The sequence below is a fragment of the Dromiciops gliroides genome, chromosome 3 (genome assembly GCF_019393635.1).
Source record: "Dromiciops gliroides isolate mDroGli1 chromosome 3, mDroGli1.pri, whole genome shotgun sequence".
In the NCBI taxonomy this organism is placed as follows: domain Eukaryota; kingdom Metazoa; phylum Chordata; class Mammalia; order Microbiotheria; family Microbiotheriidae; genus Dromiciops; species Dromiciops gliroides.
In genome coordinates, this window is record NC_057863.1 from 48,412,009 (window position 1) to 48,423,274 (window position 11,266).

Genomic DNA, 11,266 nt, shown 5'->3' on the forward strand with positions numbered 1-11,266 from the left:
TGAGGTACAAGCTCAACCCTATCCCTTTAAATTTTTACTAAAGTCTGACCTCAAATAGCTTTGCCTTCCCTAATAATCAAGTTTGTCTTGCAACTTTTGGGTAGACATCAATGGCTTAGGCCAATGGGCTGCAAGATTGCCATTAACCCTAGGTAGCATCTACTACATTTTTGCTACTGAAACATTATTTTCCACCAAGACATCATGGAATCCTAGACAGAGAGCTGGAAGACACCTCAGAGGCCATCAAATCCAACCCCTTAAACTCATGAATGAGGATAGTGAGACCCAAAAATAATTAAATATTTTGCTGAAAGTCTCACAGAAATTAAGTGGAAAAATAATAATTCAGATCCAGGTCCTCTGAATCCAGGAGATGCTAAAACTCTGCTGCAACATACAACCTGAATATATAATTCCATTATATATAGCCCCATTATTATTTTAAAAATAAAGGAAGAAATTGCCTAAAGGATTATGGGGCAGTTACATTTGCAACATATACTGAAATTTCATTATGGCATTATTTGTTAGGGGACAATATTCATTAAAGTGTATATCTGGGGCAGCTAGCGAGTACCGGCCCTGGAGTCAGGAGTACCTGAGTTCAAATCTGGCCTCAGATGCTTGATACTTACTAGCCGTGTGACCCTGGGCAAGTCACTTAACCGCAATTGCCTCACTAAAAAAAAAAAAAAAGAAAATCTGATTTGTACCCTTCTCCAGTGATTTATTTATTAATGACCCAAAGAACTTCATCATGCATCAGTTTCACTTAGAAGGTAGTTAGTTCTGCCATGTAACGCTGCAGATAGTTACAATGAGTCTTTTCTAGAATGACCTTCTAGAAGAACAAGACTGACTTATAGCATGCCACACATCATAAAATGTATTCAAGCTAGGACCTGAGGCCCTTGGTGATGATTTCAGAGTGTGCTGGGTGTATGCCCCTCTTTCCTATCTATTTAATTGCCTAAGTAGGCTAAAGGGCACCGGGTGACTAAATAGTTATTACTCAGGAGTCACTTAACATGCTTTTCCACCCTTAGATAATTGTCACACTGCCACTACTTTAAGGACTGGGGAGACATCACCAGATTAAATACTCTGTGGATAAAGACATAATTTGAATAGAAAGGATTTGGACATTAGTGAAAGGTAACTCAATAGAACATTCTAATTTTGGTACCTCATAGATCTTGAAAGCCTATGTAATGCATCAGCAACAAATGACAAGACATTAACGTTTAAAAAAGAAGTGTGATGATAAAATGGGTAATTTGATAACAAATGGAGTATATGAAGGTCTGCAAAGTCCTGCATATCCATTATCTTATTTGAGCCTCAGCACAATGCTGGGAGATAGGTGCTATAACTGGTCCCATTTTTACAGATGAAGGTAAGAGAGATTAGCTGACTTGCCTACTTACTTCCCAGGGTGATTGTGAGTATCAAATGAGATCACAATTGTAAAATGCATATTAGCATTGTGCCTAGCATATGGTAAGCGCTATAGAAGAGTTAGCCATTATTACACTATTCTGCCTCTCTTAACATAGCTGACTAGAGAGAGAAGATTTGAGAGCTAGAATCCATTTTTGGAAGTCCTGGCAGAGATGATCACTTGTGCTTTAGTCCTCATAAGCCATGATAGCCACCCTCAAGGTTTTTGTGTAATTGGCAGGACACAGGGTCAGAAGTAAAACATAGGGGCAGCTAGGTGGCAGTGGATAAAGCACCAGCCCTGGATTCAGGAAGACCTGAGTTCAAATCTGGCCTCAGACACTTGATACTTACTAGCTGTGTGACCCTGGGCAAGTCACTTAACCCTAATTGCCTCACCAAAAAAAAACAACACACAACCCAAAAAAAGTGAAACATAGGTGGACCCAAACCAGCCCTCTTTCTTTTCCTCAAGCACAGGACATGCCATCTCTTTCCTGTCTCTTCCTTTGTCCTGCTGTCTCACATGCCTGGCATGCACCCCCTCCTTACCTCAGCCTCCCAGAGTCCCTCTCTTCCTTCTAAGATGAGGTCTAAGTACTATCTTCTGAAGAAAACTTTCCCTGAATCCCTCTAACTATTAGTGCCCTCTCTTCTAAACTAGTTTATATTTAACTACTATGTATGTGTATACATATATATTTGTATTTATTCACCTTATAATTATCATGTATATATTTACTATGTACTTCTTGTTCTCTCCCTCTCTTCAACAATTAGAATGTAAGTTCCATGAGGGTAAGAATCGCTTTGTATCTCTCTAGTGCACAGTACCAAGTACACAGTAAGTGCTTAATAAGTGCTTGTTGACTGTTATATATTTACACTTTAAATTTCATCTTCATCATGAACTATAAGAACCCTCACTCCCAGTACCTTCTTCTTCTTCCATAATCTATTATCTTAGATTGATTAGCAGGGGGTTAGGCTTGTTCGGTTGGGTTTTCAACCTTCAGAACAAAATCTGGTCCTGTTCCAGCTTGTCCATCTATGGATTTGGATCTAAGCAGCAGAAAACATGAGTGATAAGAGGAGAGCTAACACTTGATTTCCTTTGAGTGTCCCTCCTTCTTTCCTGAGTCTATCCTGGTTACCCTTAGGGACTCAGGAATATTTCAGCCTCCTGAGCTTATATGGGACTTGAATCCCCCACAAAACAAAACAAAACAAAACTTCTACTCTGCATCAAGGTGTGGATCCAAGCCTTGTTGGATCTGATTGTTTCAGCATGAGGATCCTTGATTTAGATAAAAGCCCTTCAAGATCATAACATAGGAGCTTCATAAGTTTCCATGCCTGGATTTCTCTTTCTGTGACCAACTTGTAGAGAAGGGTTTTTTTAATTTAGCCACACTACTGTTTGGACAACAGACATGCTGCCTGTCTCCCATCCTATACCGATGTACCCTATAAAAACCACAGGAAATTGGGTGCATGGAGATGTGTCTTTATGGGTAGATATAAATAGCTAAGTGCTTGGGTATTCCTTAAATGGGGGCTGCCATTTACTCAGAGGACTGACTAGTAAGAAACTGTTTCTAATTTTAAAAAATAGATTTTTTAAAATGTCTACTTATGCACAGAGAAGAACCCAGTAACGAAACTTGATATGTATATGTGTGTATATATGTGTGTGTGTGAGAGTATCTCCATATATGTTTACATATCAATTTAAATGAAATTAATCCATATCAATATGCATAATACTTATATCCCTGATGATACAGGGCGTCAAACACTCTTATTGAATAGAAGTTATAGAAAATAATAATGGATACTAGATGGACATAAAAACATATTTTGTTTTGCGAACTATTTTAAACTCCTCAAAGAGTCATAGCATTTGGATTTTTGTGTCCACAATGCTTAGCACCACACCCAACATTTACTAGGAATTCAATGACCACTTGTGGACCGTGATGGACATTTTAAATTATCTGACAGAATAGGAAGAAATGTAATGAGATTATTTTAAAAAGGATTTAAAATGAAGGATTAAATATCCAAAGAAAAGTTCTAAAGATCACTTTTAATAATCACTGTCAGTCCAATTTGAGAAAACTCATCTGCATATTCCTCTCAACTTGCTTTTTCCATTTATCACTCAAGTCACTAAAACTCTTCTTCATTTGTCAGTTTTTTTGGGGGGTGGGGAGGGAATTACCTACATAAACTCCCCACAAACTTTAAATGTAATGCAGGAAACAAACACAGAGCATTATTTCCAGTGGTGACACATGGCTTCTGAACAGCTCAAGTAGTTAGCTTGCTATAGAAATGTAGATTCAAGTGGATTTTACAAGTCCCCGCCCTAAAACAGTTTGCTGAAGCTTCAGTTTTCAATATTAGGCTACTTTATGTTTGTGATCAAGGCTTTGAACTAAAAGTTGAGATCTATAGCCAATGAGGTAAGGAGGAGAATGCCGGCATCTCACACATATCCCATAGTGTCAAGTTATAGGAAGCCAACAAAACAACGGATAAAAACCTATTTTTTGTATGCAAAAGTGTTACTAGCAAAAGGACAATCAGTTACATACGTTTATTTCTTTAAAAGAAGTTGCTCTCTCCTCCCTGTTTATGGAGCAAAACGTGTTAGAATTAAGCTGTTACTTTAAAGTAAAATGAAGTTTTCAAAGAGGCACAGTTACATTCTAATAAGAAGTGTGGCAAACATAAGAAAAGAGCTTTGCTATGAAAAAGTTGTTTTTTTCCTAAAATTAATTTTATTGATATCTTTTATCTTTGTCTTAATAACTTCATCTCCTATTCAAATAGAGCTCCTCCTTGTGATAAAGGAAAAAACACACAATTAAACAAAATCATCTAATAGAGTAACCGCATCTGACAATATTTGTAACATTCTATTCCTCTAGTCTCCTGACTTTCTCTTATCAAGGGGAAGATATGCCATTGTCTGTTCTCTGAGACCTTCATTGGTTTTTCAGTGACTGTTTGACTTCAAATGGGAATTATTTTGCGTGAAAATCTACCATTGAATGAAATGGACAAAAAATAAAAAGAGAATGTACTTGGATATTATTGTAATAATAACAACTAAGGCTTAGGAGTCATTCCTTTGTAAAAAGAAGAAATATAAACACTTTAAAAAATTATTGGTATTCCCAACTGTCAAGTTGAATTTGATACTGAATGAGCAACTAAGCTTGTGAAATTCCTTGTGACTTCACGATGATTTAAAGAAAAGAGAAGAACCCATACACACATACACATATCAAGTTTCTTTACTGGGTTCTTCTCTTTTTTTAAAGATCAGTCAATAATGACAGTGGTCTTTGAGTGGATCCTTGCGACTCCAGCTCCGATTCTGATAAGCACTTCCTATGTTTTGAAGGTCTAAATATTAGAAGCTAATTTATAGAAGTAAAGTGAAATTCAGATTCTATAGAAAAGGAGAGACCAGAACACAAGAACAAAAACAACAAAAAATGCCAGGCTGGATGCAGAACTGGAAGAAAATGCTATTTGTGGCCCCAGTCTGACGGAGAAATAAAATGATAAAAGGAACACAACCCTAAAAAGTGGACTCATATGCAAAGAAGATTTTAGCCAACATTAAAGGCTTCTTGAAGGCTCACCTTGAGAGTCTTTCAAAAACAGTGAACTGACAACCTTGCAGCTCAGTGACTTTTGCTAACTTTCCTTGAAATTTTCCTATGTCTTCTTCTAATGTGATAGCAAGGCAGCTTTTTCATATGGCCATGAGTTTACAGGCAGATTTATCAGGCAAGCCCTGACTGAAATAGATGTGAACTGGCCTTGGAACCTTCACAAAATCTCTATGGGTCCTCTTGGCCAGAGACACGATCTCTTTCTCTGTTTGTCTCTCTCTGTCTCTGTCTCTATCAATATCTCTGTTTCTGTTCTGTTCTGTCTGTCTGTCTGAGACAACTTTAACTTAAATCAGGAGTTCTTTATCTCTTTTGTGCCATGGACCCCTTTGGCAATCTAGTGGAACCTGTAGTCACCTTCTCAGAATAAAGTTACTGGCCAAGAATACCCATAGAGATTTTGTGAAGGTTACAAGGCCAGTTCACATCTTTTTCAGTCAGGGCTTGCCTGATAAATCTGCCTTTAATGTAACTTTTTTCTATCCAAGCTAATGGATCTGCTTAAATCTAAGTGTTTATGGATGCTAGGTTAAACACCTCTGACTTAAACAATTTAAATAAATGAAGACCCTGTAGGATTAAAAAAAAAAAGACCACTTTGAGACAGGTGTCCATGATGTGGTTCCCTTTGGCAATCTTGTGAAATATATGGACCACTTCTCAGAATGTTTGTAAATACATAAAATGAAATGCATAGGATTAAAAAGGAGATTGATTATAGCACTGCTAACATAACATTTTTATGGTGTATATTCAAATAGAAATAAATGCTAAATTTCAATACTAAAGTTCAATTAGAGGTTAGTGAAAAAAAGGTATACTTTTTCCTATACCAGTTCATAGACCCCCTGAAATCTATATTCTTACCCTTCCTAAGGACCCCCTGTTAAGAATCCCCACTTTGGGGGGCGGCTAGGTGGCGCAGTGGATAAAGCACCGGCCCTGGATTCAGGAGTACCTGAGTTCAAATCCGGCCTCAGACATTTGACACTTACTGGCTGTGTGACCCTGGGCAAGTCACTTAACCCCCATTGCCCCGTAAAAAAAAAAAAAAAAAAAGAATCCCCACTTTGAGAGAGTCCTTGGAGGTCATCAGCAATGGGCACAATGGGCAGGCAAAGAGAAAAGAGATAGGTATTCATATAACTACGTACCATGTGGACAAGGACTTATTTCTGGCAACCAGACAATAAGAACATTAACAGAGAAATGAACTTAGAACAATCAAAATATGTCTTACGCCTTACTATCTGTATCTGGGAGAAATAGATTTGAAAGCAAAATATAGCTATCTCTCAGTTTCCCACTTTGATAGGGTTCAAAAAAGTAAATTATGTGGGCATTTTATTGATAACATTCATCTTAACCAAGTATTTCAAATGCCTCCCTTGGCAACTATTTTATCTGTCACCAATTCAATAGGTTCAAATTTCTTTTCTTTTCTTGTCTCTTCACGATCTCCTCCTCTCTTTGCCCTCTTCACCTTCAATCTCCTTCATATGCTGTATGCATATGGGTGTAAAGGATGGAAGAGATATTATATATTAGGTTTCAGCCATTAGGAAACATTTTTCTTCCTATTTGGAAGTGAAATACCAAGAATCATGTAGCATTGAGGAAAGAGGGTCCAGAAACTTGGTAAATCCATAAACAAGTGGATAAATGAAAATTCTTTTAAAGAGACTCTTTTCTCACCACAAAAACTTAGAGCTGAGATACAGAAAGCTGGTACAAGAAAGCCATAGTGTGAAGCCATAGGGACAGGCAATAACAGAAATAAGTTTTAAGCTTTCCAAAGAAGCAAGTTGTTTTTTTTTTTTTTTTAAATGTGCAGCAGCAACATTTGTCAAGGTAGAGGACATGGCTTAGTCAACGTAAGACCAGATGGGTGTCGAACCAGAAATATAGGCCACTGATGATGTGAATAGAGAAAATACAGAAAGGTAGGATGGTGTCTCAGAAAACAAAATAAAAAAGAGGTGACTGAACCAGAGCTTACAATGATGGAACTTTAAGAAGTTTATTGGATAACATGAGGCAATGATTCTGCATCAAACGAACAGTCCTTTTAAGCAAGTGAAGACTTAAAAGTGGGGGTGGGTGGGTTAAGATTGATTAAAGGGATAGGTATGGACAAGTATTTAGATCAAGACTTCCCCCTTTTTTTGCACAGACCCCTTGGACAGTATGGTAAAGCCTATGGATCCCCTTTTAGCATAATATTTTTTTAAATAACTGAAAGAAATGCTATATTTCAGTTGGGGGTTATTGAAAATAAATATGTAATTTAATTCCCATCCAAGTTCACTGACCTTCTGAAATCTATCTGTAGGATTCCAAGTTAAGAACTCCTTATCTAGAAAGCCAAATCAAGAAAACATCTGAGTGGGCACAGAGAACTCAAGGAGGGCCCCCAGCAGTGAATTTATGGATGATGTAGACTACAGTTACATAGGATGGGCAGATGTACATGGGTTGAGAGGTAGAAAAGTATAAGACAAAGATTCCTGTAGCCCTTGGCTTTTGGAAAATCCCCATTTAGTATGAAATAAAATAAATTATTGGAGATTTGATGTGAAAGGAAAAGATTTTCAATCTATATGCACAAAGAAATAAAATAGGTTAATTAATTCCTTAACCCCCTCCCCAATACAAGCTTCTCAGATGCCTTTAGAGTATGGATATCCCAGGTTGGGAAATCCTGGTGTAATGGATAGGGCATTAGATTCTGAGTCAGGAAAATCTGGGTTCAAATTCTGCTTTAGATACTTAGCTGTGTGACACTGGACAAGTCACTCTACCTACCTCTCTGTGCCTTAGGTTTCTCATCTACAAAATAGAGGTTTGGACTCAGTTGTCCGTGCAGCTCTAACATCTGAGATCCTATGATGGATGGTTATAATCTGCATCATTGGAGGCGATATATACATTCTGCCTTATAAATGAGGTTGATATATGGTGACTTAAGACCTGGGGATCTAAAGACCAAAGTGTATGTAAATAACTAAACCTGACATCTTGAAGATGAAACACCTACAGAGTTTCATGGGAGTCACCAGACTAATGGAGGCAAAAGGGAGAAACAAGTGAGTATGTCAGAATGGGAGAAACTTCATGCCTTATTTCTTCTGTCAATATCTTGCCCCAAAACAACTTTAAAAGGAAAATACAGCCAAACCCCAAGCGATAGTCCCGGAGGAAAATAGAATACTGAAATATTTCATTACCAAATAAACACAACCAGCCATTCCTATGTGGGAAAAATAGATACACAGAGCGTTTCTAATCATTACATTTAAGGTAAATTCGCAAGTCATTAGAGAAAATAAATCTATATGATGTCAGACAGGATAAGAAGGCATTTAGGTGGAGCTGGGGATTACTATCAAGCTCTCTCTATAGCAAGGGCATCTGGAGAACTGATTTATCCTGATAGCGTTCAGAGAAATGTGAGTCTAGAGATTCCCAGGAAGAACCAACTGACTGCATAGACCTTGAAACTTTGTTAGCTGATGTTGCTGAGAGTAATTTTGAGAGCAAACGCACAGAGGCTGTTGATCTCTATCAGGAAGAGATAAAGCTTGTTGTTGCCAGGAAGTTGGGGAGGGGACAAAAGAGGAGAATAAACATTTATATGGTACCTACTATGTGTAAGGTACGTTGCTAAGTGCTTTTCTTTTTAAACCACAAATATCTCATTTAAGACTCACAACAACCTTGGGACATAGGTGCATTATTATCTCCACTTTACAGATGAGGAAACTGAGGTAGACAGAGGTTAAGTGGCTTTCCCAGGGTCACACAGCTAGAAAGAATCTGAGGCTGGATTTCAACTCTGGCGGTACAAAATCTAGGTCAAGAGCTAACTACCACCAGCTGCCAAAAAGCTGTGAATATTCCTGAAGGTAAGCAGTAGAAGACTCTGTGGGTGACTCTACCGATGAGGAACCCTAGATAGGTGAGGAATGTAGCCCAAGTAAGTGGGATGAGGCCCAGAAATGTGGGGGAAACAAAGGAAATTTGAGCCCCTTTTCCTTGTAAGAGCCACAGATTTGGAGCCAATGGGACTTTGGAGGCATTCTGCTCCCACTCCTTTTTTAAAAAAAATGTAGCTGAAGGAGGCGAAGAGACTTGTCCAAGGTTACACAGGGAGAGTTTGGTTTCTGTCTTCAAATCCATCATTCTTTACACCGTGCCATACTCTTTCAATAAATAGGTAAAGGGAATTAAGATCTAAACCCACAACTCTGGTGGGTGTTAAAATCTGGCTAAAGAGTGAAAGATTGGTGGGAGAGTTAGGCAGAGCAGAGACAAGGGCTACCATATTAAGCCTGGGTAAGTGACCAGTTCTTGCCAATAGTCAGCCTTGGGCTGGGCACAATAGGGGTGATCTCAGCTATCAGGGAAACTGAGGCTAGCACATCTCTTGGGTTCAAGAGTCTTAAGCATCAGTGGATTATTGTCAATCAGGTGGTCACCTTAAATTGGCATTAATACATTGAGCCCCTGAGATCAAGTTGGTTGCCCAGATCAGAAACAGAGCAAAGCTCCCAGGCTTATCAGTTGTGGGATCTGGCCTACAAAAATAGCCTAAGAGAGATGGGGGAGACCCAGCTTTAAAAACAAAGAAACAAAAAAATAAATAAATGCCTTAGGTATGCTAATGACCTGCCTGTAAATTGAGAGAATAAAAGACCAACCCAAGGATGGAAAAGTGTAATCCAGGTAAGAAGTATACAAATTATATTTTTATAGCACAGTGCATGGTACATGATAGGTGTTTAGTAAGTACATGTTGATTGATTGTAACCGTGTGGCCCCCAGTGAGAAATAAAATGCATATCTTTCATATCCAGCTCTGTGGAATATTAGCAAGTTAAAAGTTAGAAGCTTGTGGGGGTGAGGAGGGAAATTGATCTACAGCTTCCCTCTAGAGAAGAGATTCTTAACCACTTTTGTGTGATCTAGTGAAGGCTATGTCTGAACTTCTAAGAATAGGGTTTTTAAATAATGAAAGGAAATGCTCAATTTCAGATTGAGATTTAGTGAAAATAAGATGTTATTTTTTTCTCCTCATCCAAGTTCATGGTCCCCTTGAACTCTACCAGTCTGTCCAGGTTAAGAAGTCCTTCTCTGAGGTAGCAAAACATGACTGCCCTGTTATTCCAAAGCAAAAAATGAAGGGCTCAGAGGGTGAGGTTAGACAACAGGAATTAGCTGAGAGGAGGGGGTGGTGGGAGAAACAGCTTCAGCCCTCGACGCCCAGTTTCTGCCACACTTTTTGTCTTTTTCCTTTCAGTCTTATTACATAGTTGATGATTTTTAAAAAAAATAATAGCAACTTTGTTTCTAAAACCCAGAGTAAGTTTTGGTTTTCCTCTCCTTAAGGGTAAATGGGCGTAACGAGAAGCAATCCAAGGGCAAACGATCCCACCCCACACCTTCCTTACCTGGCTCTGAGACAGGAAACCAAGTGGGAGCTTTGGCAATGCCCCTGCTCGGGGCTGGGCTCCACTCACTGCCCCGGGCGCCCGCGGCTTGTCAGTTATTCTCTCTGGGACAGATCGCTCCCTGCAAAGTAACTCTCGGGGAGCGAAGGGACAAACTCCAGGGCTCCAGGGGTCCCGCGCGGCGGTGGCGGTGGCAGAGGCTCGGGCTGCTTAGTTGCCAGCTGTGGTTGTGCAATGAGCAGCAGGGATTCTGGGCTCGCCCCCTCACACGGGCGCGGGGCAGAGGAGGCTGCTCCCCGCCATCGATCATTGCCTGGGACCGACCAGGGGCAGGGGTGGCTCCGCTCCCCTCCGCTCCACGCTGCCCAGTCCAGCCCAGCCCTGCCTTGCCTGATCTAGAAGTACTTCTGGGCAGGGGCTGTCAAGGCGGCCACTGCTGCATCCCTTTATAGAGAGGGGCGTAGCTGTGGAGCGCTGCCGGCTTCCCAGGGGCGCGGCTCGGGTTTGCTTTAGGATTACTGCCTCCTCCCTTCCCCCTTCCCACCTCCTCCCGGAGCCCCTCCAGGACCATCCCAGAAGGCGATCGCAGCACCGAGCCACCTCATTAATCAGCGCTTCATCTAATCACATCCGCCAACCTGGCGGGGTCATCTAACGGGGACTGCTGGGGATGTCTATGGT

The 11,266-nt window shown here is 39.9% G+C and overlaps 1 protein-coding gene across 2 annotated transcripts in view; it reads right to left on the reverse strand.

Annotated features, from left to right (window-relative positions):
* The window catches only part of AGTR1 (angiotensin II receptor type 1), a 51,334-nt gene extending 40,268 nt beyond the window's left edge, over positions 1–11,066 (reverse strand). Inside the window, exon 1 of one of the 2 annotated variants that reach the window (XM_043991727.1) lies at positions 10,586–11,066. The gene's annotated coding sequence lies outside the window, so the exon portion shown is untranslated. The remainder of the gene's footprint in view (positions 1–10,585) is intronic. The other variant, XM_043991726.1, reaches the window with a different exon arrangement.
* Between the last annotated feature and the right edge of the window lie 200 nt (positions 11,067–11,266).